Below are 22,043 nucleotides of genomic sequence, written 5' to 3'. Positions count from 1 at the left end.
TTGGCCCTAATTAGCCTGTGAGATAATACATGTGATGCTTTGCTTCTCAAGCACCACTAATTTATTGTTGGCAAAAGTTTTATTGCTCAATCTTTACATATCTCTAGTATCATTTTCTGTAGCTTTTTATCTGTTCACAGAGTCTCTGTGTAACAAGAAGAATCAACATGTCAGGGCTAATTAACTAATACAGTGGAACCTCTGATTACGAGCATAATTCGTTCCGGAAGTGGGCTGGTATTCCAAAACACTCAGAAACCAAATTTAATTTTTCTATAAGAAATAATGGAAACTTAAATTATTCATTCTACAGCCCAAAAAAATAAATACATAAAAAAATAATTAATACAAAATAATAAGTAAAAAAAAAAAAATAACCTGCACCTTTCAAAACAGTAAAAAATAAAGCATGGCAGATAGGTGTTCCCCTTTGTGCACGCAGGCGCTTTGTATGTGTGTGCGTGTGTGTGTGTGGCTAGAGTAAGTGGAGACTCCCCCTCCTGTCTCCCCCTCCTGTCTCGCCCTTCTCATCTTACACATTAAAACTTTCTCCTCTCATTTAAACACACTTACACACACATTAACGGAAAGACTGTTGTTCTCCTCTAAATCATTAAAGCTTCTCCCCTTTCTTTTATGTTGCTCGCGACAGTGTAACAGCTTGTGAAATGATGAGATGGACAAACTGGTCGATGCCCCCGTTCTTTTATTTGCTGTATTGTCAGGTTATTGTACAAACTTTCAGGTGGATACATCTCCCATTTTTGTTCTCACACACACACTGCATTACCCACAATGCATCTCCCGCACTGGGCTACACTTCCATAAACAGCGGTCATAAATGAACGTCTCTCTCCCGCTACACTGTTTTATCTTAAATTAGCAATAAACATCACTAATGACACTCGTGTGAGCGCAAACTAACAATCACTGCTGTAAAGTAAAACAAACAAACGACCCAGCACCTTATCTCTAAAAAGATTTGCAACAGAGTTTCTTCGGAGAGCAGTGTGTGTATCTCGCCTTCATTTCTGTGCATGCGTGTATGTTTGTGAATGGGAGTTTCACACACACACACTCATAGCCGGCACAGTGTCAAATTACGCTCGCTCACACACACCACGATAAAGATGAAAATAGATTCTTAACCTCTGTATTGAGAATTTCTTTTGCTTTACTCGTACGCACACACGTGTTATAAGAAACAGTATGCTGTACACACGCGCTTCCGAACACAAAATAAAATATGTTTTACACACACACGAGGTCACACTGTTATAGTAAATAGTACACATGTGCACGGATGTTGATTATACCAGTAAGAGACGAGCAGTAAGACCCAGCAGGGGCAAGAGAGAGAAAATCCGTTGGCTCAGTTGTGATCACGTGGCGCTCGGCGTCAAAACAAGAAGTGCATGTGTAAAACATGATACTCGGTGCTCGTAAACCAAGACAACGCTCGTTTTTCAAATCAAAATTTATTACAAATCTTTGCTCGTCCTGAAGAACACTCGTAAACCGCATTACCCGTAATCCGAGGTTCCACTGTACCCTAAATTATACCCCAATTACCATTGCTCAGGCAGTAGTCTACATTTTGTTTGTGTGTGCAGATGAGTGTGAGAGAGAGCTTCACCTTATTCTGATAAAAATAATAAACACAACAATAAAGTATATGGTAGCTGCTAAACACAGGAACAGAAAACAGAAGAAAACCGGTTTGACACATGTACATTAAAAACAGTCAATTAGAAACAGGTTGTCAGAATCTATCCTTCACTTTCTGACTGGCTGGTACTGTCCTTTCTTTAGCATCTGATTGGCTGGAATTAAGCAAGTGAGTGTTTGCAAATTCCAATCTGGCCTTCTCATTCTTACTGGTGATAAAAAAAAATTAGTTTTACAATTTTTACTAGTACTATCTAGCCAAAAGCAGAGAAGAATAATACATAAAAGGTAGTGGACAGTCTACTGTACACACTTCTTTTTATATTTCTACTTATTCTACTTTAGAATCTTAGCTTGTGGTTAAATCCCACATAGCATTAAATGGAAAGCTAGTGCTCTAGTACAGTGTGTACAATGTTTTGTCCAACAAACCAAGTAGTGTCCTTGATCAGGGATGGGGGAGTGATTTCCATGACCACAGAAGTGCTCTAGAATCTCCTGAAGCATGTGTTTGGATGACACGCTGATGGATTTTATTTACTATGGTTCAATATGTGAAGACTGAAATGCACATTGTCATTAAAACAAAAAAAGGACATAAAATACAAATATATATTTAGTAGTAGTTAATTTCAGATAAAAAAATAAATAAATTTGACTCATGTTACTGCAGGTAATATCATTTTGCGATCAAAACCTGTGTGTTGAATTTAATAAAAGAACGTTGAACATGAGCATTTTTCAGAATGAAAATGCTGGTTTGCGAACAGCACTATACAGGACAGACAAGCTCTACAGAAGATGGTGCAATTAGCTGAATGCATCATCCATACTGAGCTCCCAGGCCTGCAACCAATCTATAGCAACTGCTGCTGGACCAAGGCCAAGAAGAAAAGAACACAACATTATTACTAAATAATCTGATCCGTATTCTTTGTTCTTCACACAATAACTTTTAAAAAATAACCTTTACATTTTAGGTCACAGCCGGTCTTATGACCATTTCACTGCATATCATGCTATCTGTGGCTGTGTACAGATGTGGCCATTAAGACTGCGCGTGTTTTCCCGTGAGATGCCGCAATTTTGCGCCGTAAGCAACATTCGGGAATTTAAATAATTGGGTTGTGCTTCACTGAATATCCGCCAGATGGCGCATGGAAGGACTTTATCTAAAAGTCGGACCAAGTACTGTACAACGAAGAACTGTGTATAATTACTTAGCCTAAAACAATATTGTTTCCAATGCTGAAGCAAACATGAATTTTATTTTGTTTTACAACAGATCTGTCATGATGAATGTGTGTATATGTGCTTCATATTATTTTCACAATGATGAAATAAGATGCCCAAATTCGTGCTTTAAAAGTTTCTTATATAGTTTGTGTAATGTCTTAACAGGGACAAAACAGTGAAAGACATGGCAATGCCTTGGTTTAAATGGTGTTGAAATTAATTAAATTTCCTGATAGTAGGCTATCTGATAGTGTTAACTGCGAATGTCCTGATTCGTGAATATGCCAACATATCTTATTTAAAATGTAAAAATGTGTCGACATCATCAGAAGACATAAATGAACAATATATATTATCATAGTAAGTAAATCATAAATATCATATTTGCTGTTTTTGTCCAGCATTGAATAATTATTTCATCCATTATTTAACCACGGCTGGAAATAATAGCTGGAATGTGATGTGATTGTGAATTCATGACTGAAATAAAGCTGTTTGTCTTTTGTAAAGTACTTTCACTTTACAAAAGGCAGCGTTTTTATCAAAAGGTTGATAAACGCGTGTTGTACGGTATATACAACGCGACAGCGCGCTCAGTTACTCACTTCTCACCTTTCATGTAGGTCTGCTCGGACTTATTAATTCATACAGAATTCATACAGCTCAAAACCTCCATCAGTTATTAAAGATAGCGTCTATTTAGAAAAAATGCCCCAGTGATTTCGGAGCTTCAGGAAATCTCCCGGCGCTCTGCGCATAACACCGGGCCAACTTATGTCGGAAAGAATTTATAAACGGTTTCTAAACGTGGGCTATTGTTTTTTTTTTACTTATAATATTTGTTAATTTAATTTAAATAAGGTTTGGGCTCAGGACTTCGATTCGGCATCGTGATTCTCCTCTTTAATGTACTCCATAGTTTTAATCAGCGCTCAGCCGCATGCATAAAGTTTTCCAGAGCGCACCGGCAGAAGTAGACTAATGATTATGAACGCGTCGGAAAAACAGCAAGCAGACTGACTCTGACCATTTAAAAAATCATAAAGTTTTTTTCGCTATTGTGAGTGCGCTTAAATAAAAGTTTTATAAAGGCTATGTAGTCTTATATAGTTTTGCACAGTAATCTGAGTCCTCATCTGTTACATTTTTGAAGACAATAGATTTTTCAGCCTGTCACGGCGTGCGCTCAAATAAATATCACTCCTCGCTCACTAGTTGGGCGGCCTCCCGTTCAGATATGCGAAGCAGCGGGCCGCGGAATTAGGCACGGATGGTAATAGTTAAAATATTAACAAGGGAAATGTTTGATGTCATGTGGGCATTATACGATTTGTACTGAACACTTCTAACTAAAAGGTGGCAGCTGGCACGCCTAAAAATAGACGCAGGTTAATTTTTTTTTTAGTCTAAATAAAAATCCTCCTCTTTAGTGCCTCCTATTCCTATTAATCCTGGGTTGTTGTTCTTTAGTGAGTGTGTGCTTTACAATGCCAGACAACATTCAAATGCAAATTATTCACTCTCCCCAAGTGTGAATCAGCTGTTCTCACCTATACATTCAGAGGAACTGTAATGTATCTCTCCACACTTTAAAAACCTCTTGAATCTGAGGCTCTTCTGAAGACTTTCAGTGATTAAGGCCTCTTTTTAAATTTGTGTAAATTCTATCTCCTGAATTCTAGATTCTAAAGTTGACATTGTTACCGTTTCTAATCCTTGGAATGGAAGAAAGTGATATTTTACTTATGAAGGCATAAACTGCATTGTTTTTAATCAAAAAGGCCAATTTGTCTTTTCCTCATAAAGTGTTTAGGTGAAATTCCACCTATACAAGTGTGACAAATACGCAAAAGAAAAAATTAGGAAGGGGCAAATACTTTTTCATGGCACTGCACATGTAGTCAGATTGTTCCACTGGGATCCGCGGTAACATAAACACACGCTCTTTGTCTGCGGCGCACTTGCGCATCCATATGCGTAAAAAAGAGATGCATGGTATTATGGTTTCCGTCATTTTTTTTTTATATACATATATTTGCGTACTGACTGGGCTGGCCCACATTGGCCAGCGGCCCACCGGGAAAACTCCTGGTGCTCCAAATGGCCAGTCCGTCACTGCATAAGGGTTTTGCCAGCGGTGGTACAGCGCAACAGGGGTCATTATTTACTATTAAAGAAAATTATGATGACCTGTCATGGCGTGCGCCTGTGATGGGTGTGCGCCCAAATCTACTATCGCTACTCGCTCACTCCGTAGGCTCCCTGAATAGCGGCAAAGGAACGGAGCCGCTTATTTGTTTCGGCTGGCGATAATTAACGTTAATATGATCTCAGGCTTGCTCCACATTATAAAAGCAAAGCGCGGAGTTTAGTACCCCCGCCCCCGCCCCCGCCCCCCCCGTCATCGCCACTTCTAACCCCCCTGCGCGATGTGTATAAATCAATATGTGTGTGAATAATATTAAATTTTATTTGATATAGGTATATATTAACTCAGGGTACTTTTACTATGCTAAATTTATGAATTACACTCAAAGTACCAAATCCAACTATAAAGTTTGATTTAATTGCTACCATTAAACATTTTATATCTACGTGTTTATTTTTCTATTTATGTTTATGTTCTGACGGCGAAATACATTTTAGGCAGAGACGTCTGCTCGGTCTTGTTAATTTGTTTTAAAACCCCCAATTCTGCGAATTCCCCCAGCAGCAGACCGGTTTGATGACTTCCCACCTGTCGTAAATGAAAGACGAGATGGGGGATTACAGTAACTGTGGGTGCGCTTCACCTCGGAGCGCGCTATCGCGTTGTATTCAAAGAATAGACTAAAACAAAATCATGTTTGCTTCAGCATTGGAGACAATATTGTATTAGGCTAACTTTATTAAAGATTATACACTTTTGTATTCTTTGTTCACACACGTGGGCATCTTTAAATTTTTAGATATTGATCCTTTCTTGATGCAGCGAATTTTCTGAGCAAATTAATAATAAATTCCATGAATAAAAAGAAGGAAGAATAAAAGGTTACACGAAAATAAGAAACAGCTTAAGAGGTAAATGCTGTGAAATGCTTTAAATGAACAGATTCTGTCTATAACAGGTCAGGGACAGTAGGGCTGGATCCAGCAGCCGCACCACATCCCACATCATAATACATTGGCTCATTAAAGTGGAGATTAATTTTGAAAAATACTTACTATAAAAATATAACACAATACAAAACGTAAAAAAAAAAGTTTCACTGAACATATATTGGGTCATATTTGTAAAACAAAGGAAAGAATAATAAGTCAAACAACATATAAAACTAGAATATTTTCAGTGTCCAGTAGCACCAGTCTCACAGAGACCCAGGAGGCTTAAAAACAGTTTGACAGCAAAATGAGACATTTTGTCAGTATTGTGATTTTTTTTATGTATTTATGTATTTTAAAAGATGCAAGACAATACTGCCAAAATGTATCATTTACATGCTGTTAGAAAATATTCTTTGCATTGTCTCTTATTGAGTCACAAGGGTGGTAAAAAGCTATTCATATCATTCAAAGATATTCATATCAGTGTAGTTAGTATGATTTTGAAAGTGCTATACCTCCACCTGGCACAGTTTAATCCCAGTGGAACAATCTGACTACATGTGCAGTGCCATAAAAAAAGTATTTGCCCCTTCCTGATTTATTTTTTCTTTGCATATTTGTCACCCTTGTAGTGGAAGTCCAGGGCCACTTTTTGGTCCCAGTCCGCCCTGGCAATAACGAATGGAGAAAGCGCAGTCAAAGCCCGGGGATTCTGTGTTTCGCGGGGGCCAGTCGTGAATAGCTGACACTTAGTGACAGCCAATGAAATTGAAGCATTTTTGCGGCTTTCCACGTGGTGTGGCGTTGCTTAAATAATAGTATAAAATCGTCAAGACTCTGGTTCGAATCCCGCTCTGGGTGAAAATGTAATAAATGTGAATCCTTTGTTTTATACTTTTTGCTTATGATAATCATTAAATTATAGCAACTGTGAGGTGAGTGCTAATGTGTTTCATAGCTTTTTCATAGCTAGAAAAAATTCTCAATTGCAAACATGCATTTAGTACTGAAGCATAACTTGATAATGTAATGGCTATGACGTGGCATTTTAGCGCATAACACCGGCATTTTGAGCACTGGCTGGGAATCGAACCCGGGTCTTCCGCATGGCAGGCGAATCACCTACCACTGAGCCACTAGTGCCCGTCTATGTTTAAAGCGCATAAAAGCAATAAAACAATAATGTTATACACTAACATATAATACATCTTTGTAGTCCTTTTGCACACACGCGCGGGTGCGTTACAGTAATAATAATAATACATTTGGAAAACTACTACTACTAATAATAATAATTCTGAATGAAAATGAAGAATAAATACATATCAGTTTGAGCTTGACACGTTTATGAGCTCTGTCGCTTGCTGTCAATGGGTGCCTAAGAGACATAACATTTTTCGGCTTCAGTAGAATGAAACATGTAGAAGAATGAAACATGACTGCCCCCTACAGGTAATAAAGGGCATTTTCACAGCTTGCCGCGCGCAGCCGCGGCAAGTCGTGGGATCCCTTTTCCGAAAACGTGCGTTTTTAAAGGCCAGGGGCCTCATGTATAAAACTTTGCGTAGATTTCATCCTTAAAATGTGCGTACGCACATAAGGCAGAATTTGCGTACGCACAAAAGTTTTCAGATTTATAAAACCGTACGTACGCCAGAACCTGCGCAAGGTTCGCTTTATAAATCACAATTATCTGAATATTGTGCGCAGGAGCACGTGCTTATAGCTTACCCCAATCTCCTCCTGAAATAACCATATTTGGAGGTTAAGACCGCCTATTTTGAATATGTATGATCTCCCTGCATATTAATACGACCGATAATTGTCATTGATCTGTTGGCTAAAAATGGAAAAACAGAAACGAAAAGCAAAAAAAAAAAAAGAAACTTCACCGACTGCGAGATGGAGGTACTGCTGTCTGAGGTGGAGGGCCGAAAAAAAGTTTTATTTGGTGGGCTCTCTGCGGGCATTTCAAATAAAAGAAAGATGGTAGAATGGGAGCAAGTATAACAGAAGCAGTCAATGCTGTTACATCGGTGCCTCGCACAGTCCAAGAGACCAAAAAAAAAAATGGTCAGACTTAAAAGTAGTCGTTAAAAAAAAAGAATATGTGCACACAGGCGCAGTGTCGTAACAACTGGTGGTGGTCAAGGAATCACTGACCTCAGGATTAGGGGAAACAGGATTAAGTGGAGTTCTTCCAGAATTCCAAAGTGATAATGTGATTTGCGGTGACGATGCTAAGTAATTGATTTATCTACACATTATATAAGTTTTTGTCTGTTTAAAATTCTGCTTTTTTATTGTGGATAATTTAAATCAACCAATTCAAATTCCGCGGAAGTGGAAAGTCCTAAAATATCCAAGTGACAAATCTAGCAATAGATGCAGCTGTCCTTAAGATACGTTTATTAAAACAGTCGATTTTCCTGTTTATTCATATGCAAATAAAAAATAACTTAAAAAGACAACACCACTTGTACTTGAACACACAGCGCGGTTTCTCTGCGAGGGTCTTTCCAATACTGACCGTAATTCAGAACACAATTCCAAGAGAATGGCTCTTGGAAATCGAAATCGGCTCATGAGCCAATTATCATCATGAGCAAGGAAATCTTCACGGTCTCTGAAAACACGCTCCCTCCGTAGAGCGTCATTAGCAAGGTCTTCTAACAGCGCTAGAGCATCCATTATGATGATATGTTATATACGCACATACCTTTTTATAGCCCATTCATTAAAAAAAAGTAAATTCAAAGTATTTGCACTTGGTTAAGAATGCTGATAATGATAATTCAGGTTGATGCAATTTGATTAATTGGGTGATGACTATTTTAAATAATTATTGCTATTTGGGCCAGTTGGTGTCGCCAAAACACATACTCTTTTAAAAGAGTGCGTACGCACGGTCAAGAGCATCCTTACGGTGCGCACTTATTTACGCCAAGTTTATTTTTTATAAATCCCGATATGTGCGTGGAAAAATGCGTACGCATATTTCTATGCCCATTTTGGGCGTACGCAACGTTTATACATCAGGCCCCAGATCTGTAACGAACTGAAACTAAGGCACTAGTTTACTGTACGTAAGTCCACCATTGCACAAAATATCATCATAAACAAAGCTGGCATTAAATCAAGGAGACTAGCACACAGAAATTGACATCATCGACACACAAGGTCACATTACAACAAACCGAGATCTTCGTTTCCCCTTCCGTATCCACACGTAGCCGGGTATTTTTTTAAAAACGGAAATGTTTATCTGCGGTTTTGGCCTTTCCTCTATTTTTTTTTTTAACTGATTTTTTTTTCTTCTTAGTTTTTAAAAATAATTCCATCCACACAACCTACGTCTTAAAAATATCTTTCTCCACATGAAAACGCAAAACGACGTGTTAATTGCAGTTAGAAGCCCCCTTAATCAACAGGTTATTACCTGTTGCCCTTTGTGGTTCTTTTTGAACGAATATTTAACGTGACTTAGAAGAACGAGTAGTCTCGGAGAGTGATTCGCTTATTTTCTATTGTGCGCGCATACGCAAATAGCAAAACCTCCATAGGTTATGTAAAAGAAACAAAATTGAGCGATTCTTTCTCAATGACTCTTCTACTCCGAGTCGTTCGTTCTTATGTCACATGAATCCCATAGACGCTATGCAATGCAGTATACAGGAAACAAAATTGAACGGTTCTCAACAAATCTTCAAGTCCCGAATGGTTCGTTCATTTGACACGTGATTTCCCATATACACTTTTGCGGTGCAATAGATTTAAAAGAACGAACGACTCAGACTCAAAGATATGAGGTGAGCTACTCATTCTGTTTATTATAATATGTCCCTAACTGCATTGTAATATTTTCATTACTGGAACTATAGCCAAAATTTGTGTACGTAGACGTATTGGGGTCTGTTTATTGAAAATGCAACGTTTTATTTCTGATCAAAAGAGCGAAATGAACTAAATTTTCAGAAAGTGTCCCACTTTACTACTATTCACCCTACATTTAGCCACCTCTGTTCATTTGCATATTGTGTGAGTAACTGAGCGTGTATGTACACGCATGCAAAAAGTCCAGTATGCACAGTCAGTCACTAGTTTACTGTACGTACGTCCACCATTGCACAAAATATAAATGACCACGTCCAGCATAATACGCTGCGTTAGGAGCCAAGAACACGACATAGATAGGTTTGTAAATTAGTTATACCACGTTAACGTTTTTAACACCAACCCTACTCGTCCATTTAAGACGTTAAAGAGTCTTTAAGCGCTAAATTACACAGATCAGTGCAGTCCAGTCCATTTACCAGAATTTCAAATAACCGTTGTGGGATTTAAACGTATGTATATGTAATTAGTGTGCTCTTACTAGAGCTACTAATTTTAATTGCCTACGCAAAAGCTCTTAAACGTCTTAAATTTTTATAAATATATATATATATATATATATTCAGAACCTACTGTATTTGATCCTCCCAGACGCCCTGCCTTCTTTTTCGTTTTCGTCTTGGTGCTGACTGCAACTGGCAACTACAGAGTCTGATTACTGTAGTCTGAAAAATAAAGGTATGGGAGCAGACATCAGATCATCACTTCTTCATAAACGTTGTTGAAGCCAGAAGCGGAGACTGGCGCCATATTGGTATACGCAGAAAAAGAGGGGGGGGGGGGTATTCTTCTTCTACTCCCTTGGGGTTTTTTTCGCGGTTGGCAAACAACGAAATGGTACATTTCCGCCACCACCTGGTAAGGAGTATGTATCAGGACTTCATTTTATGTTGCATTCTTTAAAAAAAAATAATAAAAAAATATCTTAGTCTATCGACCTAGTTGATGACCTCAGTGCGTTAATCTAGCTCACAGTTTTTATTTGTTTTATATTTGTATGAATTAATAATATATGTTAAAAGCTCGTTAAGTTCATTGTATGTACACCCACTCACAAAATTGAGTAGGCTACACTCTCTAATTTCAGCAAAACATTTTGTATATCTTCTCAAAGGACAATATTATAAAAATGAAACTGATAACAGCTGTTCATCTTTAATTATGCAAAGTCACATGTCCTATTAATCATGTTCATGTATTTTTCAGAGGTCAAGAATGTCTGCAGACCTGAACCGTATTGCCTAGTAACCTTTGAGGCATCCTTATGCGGAAGGTCAGCTATTCACGACTTGCCTTGCCAGGCAAGTCGTGAATAGCTGGCACTCAGTGACAGCCAATGAAATTGAAGCATTTTTGCGGCTTTACACGTGGTGCGGCATTGCTCAAATAATAGCATAAAATCATTCAGACCCTGGTTCGAATCCCGCTCTGGGTGAAAATTTAAATATTTTTTTTTACACTTTTTGCTTATGATTATCATTAAATTATAGTGAGGTGAGTGCTAATGTGTTTCATAGCTTAAGAAAAAAAATCTCAATTGCAAAAATGCATTTAGTACTGAAGCATAACTTGATAATGTAATGGCATGGTTATATCCAAAACTTGGTTTGTGGCTGTTAAATAATAAGACTGACTTCACTTATTCAGCTGAAACACTTTTAATTGAAATTGCAATTAATTGTTACAATCTCCACACTCATTAATTTATTTTACTTCTCACTATACATTATTCACTTTTCTTAATAAAGCATGCAGAAATTATTATACAGTACTGTATTTTAAACACTCTTGGCAACAATAACAAAAACTATAAAGAACAAGAAGAAGAAAAAAAATACACACTTGAGAAACCACCGTCAGTCTCCCCCTTTCTCACATTATCATTTCTGTCTTTTCCCATCTTTGTCTTTTTATCTCATTGAATGTATAGTCCTGAAATTCTCTCCATTTCATCTCCTTCTCCATGCCCAGATCCTTCCTTCTCTATAATTCTACAGATCCTTGTACAAAGAAAATACCTTTGCAGTTCAGTAATCTACTTCCCTGCCATTCCAGTGTAACCCGTGTGTACAAGTCGGCTGTTTGGGATGAGAAGGAAAGATTTAATAGAAGATTTAGTTTGGGAAAACGACTTGTGGTCCCAGCGCAGGAGGACTTTTGGTTAGACAGCTCTTTCAGGTCCCGATGCCTGTACCTTCTCTGGCAGTCGATGTCGTTTGCGGCGTAGCAGAAGCAGTAGCAGAAGCAGGAGCTGAAGCAGGAGCTGAAGCAGGAGCTGAAGCAGGAGCTGAAGCAGGAGCTGAAAGAAACATGGAAAAATAATAATGAAATAAAGACTACATAGGCATGCACATTTCATAATAGGCATACTGATCAGCTTTTAATTTAAAATACATGGATTCAAGTTTGTGCATTTTACCTGTTACAAAGAAAAAATATTTTGTTTAATTAAGCATCACAAGCAAGCATAGTTTTTATAACATGTTATATAAATGCTCAGTGGACAACAAAGATTATAAAGATTAAATATAAGTACAGGTACTTTTACTGTCTGTACTATCTAATTCTAACGGTCTAGGTTTCCTTTTACACAAATTAAACAAACACACATTATCCGTAATGCTGGCAAAGGCCTGGCATTGCCATGAAAATTCCTCGGATACATAGGAGCTTTCACAAAAACTATAAATTTTTCACAATACAGTTTAACTTACTGTGCACAAACAGTACAAACAGTTATGGTTATGTTATGGTTCCCTCTAAAGGATAATTCTGTGAAGACCATGGTACTACAGTGGGTATTTAATATGATACTGCCTGTGCTTTACCACACCAGCATTGTGTACAAACATATCCACTGTGGTACTGTATGAACAAAAATACCATATTAGGTACCTGCTGAACTGAAAAAAAGTACCATGAAGTTCACCCAAAGTGGATAAATATACTATATAACATTTCTTATGGGATAAACACATTAGAGTTAGATGTAATTTAGCGTGTTTTTTTTTATTAAATTTTTTGTTTGTAGTTTTTGTCTCGTTGCTACTTCATCTAAATGTCCTTTACCTAAATGAATGAATGATGTGTTCACTGTGTTTAGACGTGAACACGAGCAGTCAGTGAATGATGAAGGTTAACGCACACGATAAACTCTGCAAAAACAAAAAGATTACAGCGATGGCGGCGATAAATGTATAGCAAGAGCTAAGATAAGGTCTGTTCATCTGTTAGTGTCTTATTCAAGTTAAAATTAATAATAATATAAGAAAAAACTTACCGATCAGCGTGGTCTCTGTGTCGCGCAAGCGCACGCCGTCCGTCTGTCTCACTCAGGTTCCCGGCTCGACCAATCAGCGCGCGGAACGACGCCGGCGGGCCACACAGCGCCACCGGCGGCCTAAAGTATATTACATCCGTAGTGGTTTAGCACTACCATTGAAAATGAATGGGAAACGGTTTAGGGTTTTTTCTAAGGCGGCTCGACCAATCAGCGCGCGGAACGGGCGCAGGCGGGCTCCGCAGCGGCCACCGGCGGCCGAAAGTATATCGCATCCGTAGTGGTTTAGCACTACCATTGAAAATGAATGGGAAACCGTTTAGGGATTTTTAGCTAAAGAATCCGCGGCCGCCGCGCGGAAGCGCCATGTGTGTAACATCCAGCAGCTCCTTATGGAGGATTGGCGTACTAGGAAGACACATCCAGCAGTGACGATGTCATAAACGTATGCCATATTAAGCAAAATAACAGGTCTTTGAGGGTCAGAAATCTGGCTGATAAGCAAGTGATACAATGTGATTTCCAGATTTTTCTTTTTAGATTCTGTCTCTCACAGTGGAAATGGACCTTTGCAGAGTGCAATCAAGATCCCCGGCAGGACTAATTATGACAGCATAACTAAAAGTGAGAGCCAGAAGAAATTTGGAAAGAGATTTGAGGATGATAGCATCTAGCATCTATATGTCTCCCAGATTCCCTTCTTTACTTAAGGCAAATCTATTCACAAAAATGCTTAGCTAAATAAATAGGTTTTTAGTCTAGACTTCAACACTGAGAAGGCTATTCCGTAACGTTGAGGCTTTGTAAGAAAAATGTTTGCGCCCTGCTGTAGTTTTCATAATACATGGTAGTGACAAGCAGCCTTGACCAATCACAAAGACCAATCATAAATACCCGGAATATCTGAAAACAGAAAAGAAGCTCCAGGCACGACAGGCCAGATGGTCTCCTATTATTTTTTCCATGTTCAATTTCACTCTCTCATACCTTTCTGAAACCAAGAACTCCAAGCCAGATGTTCTGTCCTGACAGTTTTTTTCTGGACCAAGTTCCTTCACCCAAGGAGACCATTCTCCACCCTGCTGTTTAGTGGCTGCCACATTGCTAGAGATAGAAAGCCAAGTAAGTCAAGTCCATGCCCAGGAACCTGCTCCAAGTAACGTCCCTCAAAATCACCTTTTCGTCCCCGCAACCATGCATACCCAGGTTCTTGAATAGGGGCAAGGCTCTAAGCTCACCTGCCACCCCGGTGCACATGCACCCAGTTTATCATTTAGCAGCATTTCTGGTCATGTGGCATCATGTTCCTCAATTCCTCACCGCCCTTGGTCACAGATTGCCATTGCCATCATCCACAGACAAACGGCTAAATGCATCAAAATTAATCAGAATGAATCAAATGGACCCTGCTCTTCAATTTAACCTCTTCTAGGTCGAAAATGCCCACGACTCCCTCCCAACATCCTCCACAGGCATTTCCCTGTTTCAGAGTGCTGCCTGGGCCATCTGGTGGCAAGTGCAGTATTATTTGCTTTCATCTGCTGGGGCAGTAGCGTCAGAAGCAATGACTCTAAGAAATTCAACAAACTCATCAAAAAGGCTAGCTCATTTGGGCACTCATCTAAATTGTTTGGAGCTGGTAATGGAGAGAAGGATGCTAAACAAACTGTTAACCATCATGGAGAACACCTTACATCCCCTCCACAATCTACTAGCTAAATAGTGGAGCACTTTGAGTAAGAGAATGCTTTAGCTCCATGTGAGTGCCATTACGCAGTGAAATCTGGAAGTGGAATTAAACGTGAACAGGTCCGTAATGGCAAGTGAAGCAAGGAAGATTAAAGTCAGTTCCATCGTACAGCAACTTCAGGAGTGGCTTTACATGATGAAATTGGCCGGACGAAATGTGGGTCAAAATCTCTGCAGTGATAAGGCCAGGTCAAACATACACTGATAAAAGATTTGCAACATTTTTCTGCAGACATTTTAGGACCCGAGTTTCCTCAAGAGGTAGAGTCTGCTCTGTCCTTTTCTATAGACAGTGTCTGTGTTGCATTTCCAGTACAGTTTGTTGTCAATGTGAACTGTGGTTCTACATAACCTCCACCTCCTCACCCAGAGTGTAGACTGTGCTTGGTGTAAACTTGGTCCTCCTGAGATCCACCACCACCATCTCCTTAATTTTGGTCACATTCAGGACAAGGGCATTCTCTGTACTCTGTTTCCTAACCCCCATTAACACATCCCACAACTACAGACTTATGTGAGAACATTTGCAAATTACAGGGTTCAGAGTGCTACTGGAAGTGCAAAGTATATAATTTGAAAAGGAAAGGAGAGAGTACCATCCCCTGCAGTGCTACAAAACTGCTAACCACTATTTTAGACATACATTGACCTTGGAGGCAGTGGTAGCTCTGAGAGCTAAGGCAGTGAGTTTAATGATCAGAAGGTTAGCGGTTTGAGCCCCAGCTCCACCAGGTTGCCATTGTTGGGCACTTGAGCAAGGCCCTTAACCCTGTTTGCTTCAGGCGTGCTGTGCTGACCCTGTGCTCTGAACCCAGTTACACTGGGATATGCGAAGAAAGAATTTCACTGTGCAGTTATGTATATGTGACAAATAAAGGCTAAAACTAAATACACTACAAACTGTGATCTGTCTGTCAGATAGTGATCCAGAAGGTTGTGCAGGTGTCTACTTGCATCTTCTCTAGCTTCTCTTGTAGCAGTGCAGGTTGAATTGTGTTAAAGGAACTAAAGAAATTAAAGTGCTGACTGCTTTATTCTGGTGAGAAAGAGTTTAAGTTCTAGGGGAGGTCTAGGAAGGTGCTAACCTGAAGTCTCAAATGAGCCAGCACCATCATCTCTAATTAGCTAGTTCATTCTGGGTAAGGACAACTGTTCTGTAATAATTTTTGGGACTGGAATACAGTGTGGAAACCTTCTCCTCAGTCATGCAGTCACGCAAACTCATGGCTAACAGTTCAATATCTGGGCTTCAATACTTTCTCTAAATGTTAATCTGACTGGGATTACACCATCTGTTAATAAACATTCTTTTTGGCTCATACTGTGTGAAAGCCAGTGATGGTGATGTTTGAGCCGGTATTAGCTCATGCACCCATGTCTCGGTAAGGCACATAACACTGCATTCAAGAATATTTTCGTTGGTCTTGGTCAGCGGAAAGAGAGTGAAAAGAGATTTAAGATATCTACATTTATGAATGTAGTATGCTAATAAGGTTATATTATTAATCAAATCACTCAAAACAGAGTACTCTTTGGTTGTCCCGTGCATAATATTTTGTTAAGTGAGTCTGAAATTATCATCCACCACACCCTTTTACCAGCCAGCAGAAAGAGCTTGGTCAGCGGAAAGAGCTTGTACATTTTGTTCACCAGTGACTTTCTGTTTCCCAGAATAAAGTGAAAAAAGGTTTGTCCTACAATTTCCATCTCTTCGCCTTCTGCTTTGCTCCAGTTTGTCAAAACTTGTGGCCACACTGTGTTTACACACTGTGTGTGTGTGTGCGCGCGTGTGTGTGAGAGTGAGGTGTGTGTGTGTGTGTGTAGAATAGGGGGAATCTTATGTTAAGATGCCCAAGAAGCTGGTGTGTGTGTGTGTGTGTGTGTGTTTGTGCTAAAATATGGTAAATATGGTCAGTGTACCTTTTTGGTATTTAAAATATTATGAAAGTAATATTTCATTTTTATTTTAAAATCCATAAACAAAAAATTAAGTAATATTTTTTTTATTATGTGATGAAAATGTCAAGACACCTTTTTAAAATTAAGACTTGATTTTTTTCCCCCCTTGTTTATACTTTAAATAAAGAAAGTTCTATAGCGTAGAAATGGAAAAACACCTGCATTTTCGTTGTGTGATACTGGAAGTATCTCTTCTTCTGTAGTTTGTGGCAATGTGCAGTCTTCTTAGTCTTCTTTTTTTTTATTTAAGTAAAAGTTGTGAATACAACAAAATACCATTATTTGTATACAAAAACAGAAAAAAGACAGGCTCAGCACAGTAAAACCATTAAAAAATATATCAAATATCAACCATTTAAAATATATGAAACATAATATAAATAAAATAATAAAAAACAAGATACAATTACAATAAATTATTAATTTCAAACCATTGAAATCATTTTAGTGCATATCAACTTTACATTTTACTAAGGGCATCTGAGAAATTATTTGGGTCATTTTTTAATATAATAAACAAAAGAGGAGATTTAAGATATCTACATTTATGAATGTAGTATGCTAATAAGGTAATATTATTAATCAAATCACTCAAAACAGAGTACTCTTTGGTTGTCCCGTGCATAATATTTTGTTAAGTGACTGTGAAATTATCATCCACCACACCCTTTTACCAGCCAGCCCTGCAATGCTTTCCAGAAAGAATGAGAATAATTAGATTTAAAATAAAATATATGTTTTGTGTCTTCAGATGAGTGTTGACATAGATGACAAGGCATATTTTCCAAATGAAACTTTAAATGTAGCAATTTATTGGAAGGATATATGTCATTTAATATTTTAAAGTGTGTTCTTACCTTTGGGAAGAAGAGGGAATTTTAAATAGACTGTTCAAAAATATTTAACAGTATTTTTATCAATTGTAGGATTTAATTTATTTCTAATACTTGACAGGCGTAGCATGACCGGATGATAGTTTGTCGTATATATTTGGTGGTACAAAGTTTACTATTTATTTCAACGACACTAACATATAATGAGGGAAAAAATGCATTAATTTTGGATTAAGATAGGGAGAATCTCTAACATTTTTATACCTGAGGTTATTGCATTTATAACAGTAAAGAACAGTTTTGGATGACAAGCAAATCCATGTTTTAAAGTGAAGTCTAGAATATTACCACTCTCATCCATTAAATCCAGAATTGACCATATATTTCTATTATATTCCAAATAGTAGTATTGTGGGGTGTAAAATTATGTGTATGTGCCAATTTCCAACATAATAAGACTTGTGGGTTTGATGCTTCACTGGAAGTTTGGGTAAATCACATCTGAGAAGAAAACGAATACCTGCCAATTTATGAAACAAAGCAGAAGGCACTGTATACCAGAAGCTCTCAATATTACCTAAAACATTTGGAGCCACTTAAGTTTTAACAAAATGTTCTTAAATTACATTTAAACCACCTTCATCCTATGATTTAATAATATCAAATTTTTTACAGAATGGATATTTGAGTCTCCAAATAAAGTTATAAATTTTTTAAGTGGTTGTTTTTATAAAATTTGATGAAGGGGCCAAGGCGAGAGCTGGATAGATCAGTCTAAATAAATATTTCAGTTTAGATAAAATAATTCTCTAAAAAAATTTACATATCTCTCTCCAGCCAGCAATTCAAGATTGTATTGGCTTTGTTTAGCTTATTTTCAAAGTTTTCTTTCATACAAATCTTCAGATCTTTGGAAATTGATCCGTCTGTTTAACTGGAATATTGTATATTGTCATAGCTTGATTGGTGTATAGAGCCATAAGTTCACATTTATTCAGATTTAGCTGAAGGCCTAATGCTTTACAGAATGAATAAATTAGTAAAACTAGCTAGAGGAATTCGGTATTTGTTTTGTAAAAATAGTGTAGTATTATCTGCTAATTGCTAATTGTTAAAGTTTTCCCAAATATGTTTAATTTCTTCACCAATAAATCATGATTAACAAGAATGGACAGTATATCTGGAGCTAAAATTAATAAAAGGGGATAAAGGGCATCCCTGCCTTATTCCACTGCCAATCAGAAACCTTTGCGTAGTAGCAAAAGGAGGAAAAATGTAACTATTAATATCTTTGTAGATCATTTTTATAGAACCAATAAATTGCTCACCAAAACCAAAATGTTGTTGTTGGTGGTCTTTCGGCTGCTCCCAGCAAGGGGTTGCCACAGCGGAATACCCAGTCCGCACTGCAACTTGGCACAGGTTTTACGCCGGATGCCCTTCCTGATGCAACCCTCCCATTTTATCCGACTTGGGACAATCAAACAATATACAGTCACTTAAGATTTAAAAAAATATTTAAAAAAAGATGTTCTCTCATATCAAAGGCCTTTTTTAAATTTATAAACAAAATGAGTCCATCCTTCTCTAAAGTGACTGTATTCCACCAAGTCCAACACCAACCTTATATTATTGTGAAAAGATCTTCCTTTAAGAAAGCTTTATTGTGATTCACTAATTAAATTATTAAAGCATTTTTTTTTTTTATCAAGAAATTATTACACTCTATTGGGAGGAAGTTGCAAGAATACAAGTCACTATAAAATGTATACATTTCCTTGCTTACTAAAGTAGGATGCATTCATTATTATTAATCATTAGTGAGAGAAGTGAGAGAGATTGTCATCTTTTTTCTAATCTACAAAAAAAAGATGTACTTTTCTCCGCCCTCTTCCATCCACTTAGCTCTAGAGCTCTGTCTACTTACTTTGGCGAGGGTTTTACTGTAAATAATGGAAAATTCACAAACTTTAAATTTAAGAAACTCCCAACTTCTTTTATGAGAATTATAATTCCTACTGTCCTTAATTTCCAAGATTAAATTTTTTACTTAGTTTGAGAACAGATTTACATCTATTAATGTGAGATTAGTGCAGAAGTGGGAAATCAGTGGATATGGAAGAGAAACATTTTGGGACGATGTCTATCCTGCATCTCGTCTGGTACAGCGTTAAAGTCTCCACCTACCACAATATTATCCATTATCCATTATTATGGGTATAGTCAAAGATTACAGAAGAAACCTCTTAAAGAAGATTTTGATTCAGTTTAGGATTATTGTGACCATACTGTATGTAATAACAAGAATTAAAAGAATATATTCCATATCTAAGACAACCGCTAACCAGTGTCCATTGGGATCAGCTATAGAAGCGACTATTCTTCCAGGACAATTATTAAACAGAATTGCAGTACCAGCCAAGGTTAGAGGATCCATGGCTAAGTAAAATCTCCCTATTGGCTAGACCAAAAAACAGTGTCAGTTACATTAGAGTGTGTTTATTGTAGAAAAATGTAGTGCAAACCATTACTTTTACAATGTAAGAATGTTGGTTTTCTTTTGACCTACTTTTGAATGCCCCTAACATTTAACGACAATAAAGTAACTGGCAACTTAACAGGACATGTAAAGAAAGAGATAAATAATAAATGTTAGAAAAAATGCAAGTACTTGTATACACACATACAGTAAGCATGTAACCGTCCCCAAGCAAATATCCAGATTGATGGGACGATGGGAATAATAATGGAAATAAATAATTGCAATGACCTTATTTTGACTTAAGCCTTGTTCACTTCTGTAACTGAGCATCAGAACATTATTTAGTTTATACAGCACATTTCACATTTTAGAGGAAAAAAAATTGTTGTAAAATGAGTTTAGGGGTGGGTGGGCGCTCCGTGCCCCAGTAGAGCTTTATGTCCAGCAACGAATGACCTGTCATGACCTGCGTTCCAATCCAAAGTGTCCTTCACAGCGTACTCTCTGCTCTGTTTGCAGGGGATGTCGGTGAAGGGACACTCCAAAACTTTACCATTCGAAACACCCTGTGAAGTCACCAGTGCAAACGTCACTTCCTCCGTGCATTACCTTGGTGACATAAGCACTTTAGATACCTGTCGCTGCTACTGTGGAAAGTAAAGAGATTTATTTAAAAAGAACGAATTGTTCATGAATTTTATCCAGGTTGGAACAGTGGGTGGGCATTACAGGTTCAGCCTTGCAGTGGTTTAGGTCCTACCTCTCTGATAGAACCTTCTGTGTTAATTTAGATGGTTTCACTTCCAACTCTGCTGCCCTTCCTTGGAGGTACCACAGGGGTCCATTCTTGGTCCACTTTTATTTTCCTTGTATTTGCTCCCACTGTGAGCTATTTTCCGGAAATATAACATCTCCTTTCATTTTTGTGCAGATGACAGTTTACCTCCCATTAAAGCACAATGGTGCATGTTCTGTCAAGCTTCTTCTGGACTGCCTTGTTGATGTTAAAAGGTGGTTGGCTTTTAATTCCTTGAATGTCAATGAGGAAAAGACAGAAGTTATGTTGTGGCTCCCGCAAATCTGCTTGCTTTGACCTCTCCTCTTTGGCCCCATCTGAGAAACCCTTGATTACAAATTTGGGTATTAAAATGGATCCTACTCTAAAAATGGATGGTCAAGTAAATGCTGTGGTAAAATCCTGTTTTTTCCATTTGAGGCGAGTAGCAAAGATTAAGCCTATATTGTCAAGACAGGACCTGGAATCGGTTGTCCATGCTTTTATAACCTCTCGTCTTGACTATTGCAATGCTTTGTTCTTTGGAATCAGCCACACCACTATGGCTCGCTTACAGTTGGTGCAAAATGCCACAGCTCGTTTTTTAACTGGTATAGGCAGACGAGAGCATATTACCCCAATCTTGGCACCCCTTCACTGGCTTCCAGTGTATTTTCGGATCCATTTTAAAATTCTTTTATTTGTTATGTAAATGGTCTTGCTCCAGCCTATCTGGTGGAATTGTTGCACCCATATGTTCCATCTCGCTTCCTCAGGTCTACTGCTTCTTCAAATTCCAAAAACCTGTTGCAAACTTCGAGGTGATCGTGCCTTTTCAGTAGCTGCTCCTCAATTATGGAATGAGCTACCCTTACTCATTCGACAAGCTCCATCAGTGGCTGTTTTTAAATCACGGTTAAAAACTAATTTTTACTCTCTGACCTTCAACCTAGTGTGAAGCATTTTGAGATGTTTTGTGTTTTATATCTTGTTTCTCTTTTGATTATTATTATTTTTATTATGACTATTATTATTAGTAGTAGATTATTGTGTCGCTATGTTCTTAGTTGTTTCTTTTTCTTG

General features: G+C 37.9%; 1 protein-coding gene across 1 annotated transcript in view; it reads right to left on the bottom strand.

The window, feature by feature from the left end:
• The window catches only part of st3gal5 (ST3 beta-galactoside alpha-2,3-sialyltransferase 5), a 62,882-nt gene extending 52,232 nt beyond the window's left edge, over positions 1-10,650 (bottom strand). The window contains exon 1 of the mRNA XM_053506246.1: positions 10,456-10,650. The gene's annotated coding sequence lies outside the window, so the exon portion shown is untranslated. The remainder of the gene's footprint in view (positions 1-10,455) is intronic.
• Between the last annotated feature and the right edge of the window lie 11,393 nt (positions 10,651-22,043).

The sequence above is a fragment of the Clarias gariepinus genome, chromosome 10, assembly GCF_024256425.1.
Source record: "Clarias gariepinus isolate MV-2021 ecotype Netherlands chromosome 10, CGAR_prim_01v2, whole genome shotgun sequence".
Classification (NCBI taxonomy): Eukaryota; Metazoa; Chordata; class Actinopteri; order Siluriformes; family Clariidae; genus Clarias; species Clarias gariepinus.
This window is presented reverse-complemented; position numbering and strand designations above follow the sequence as displayed.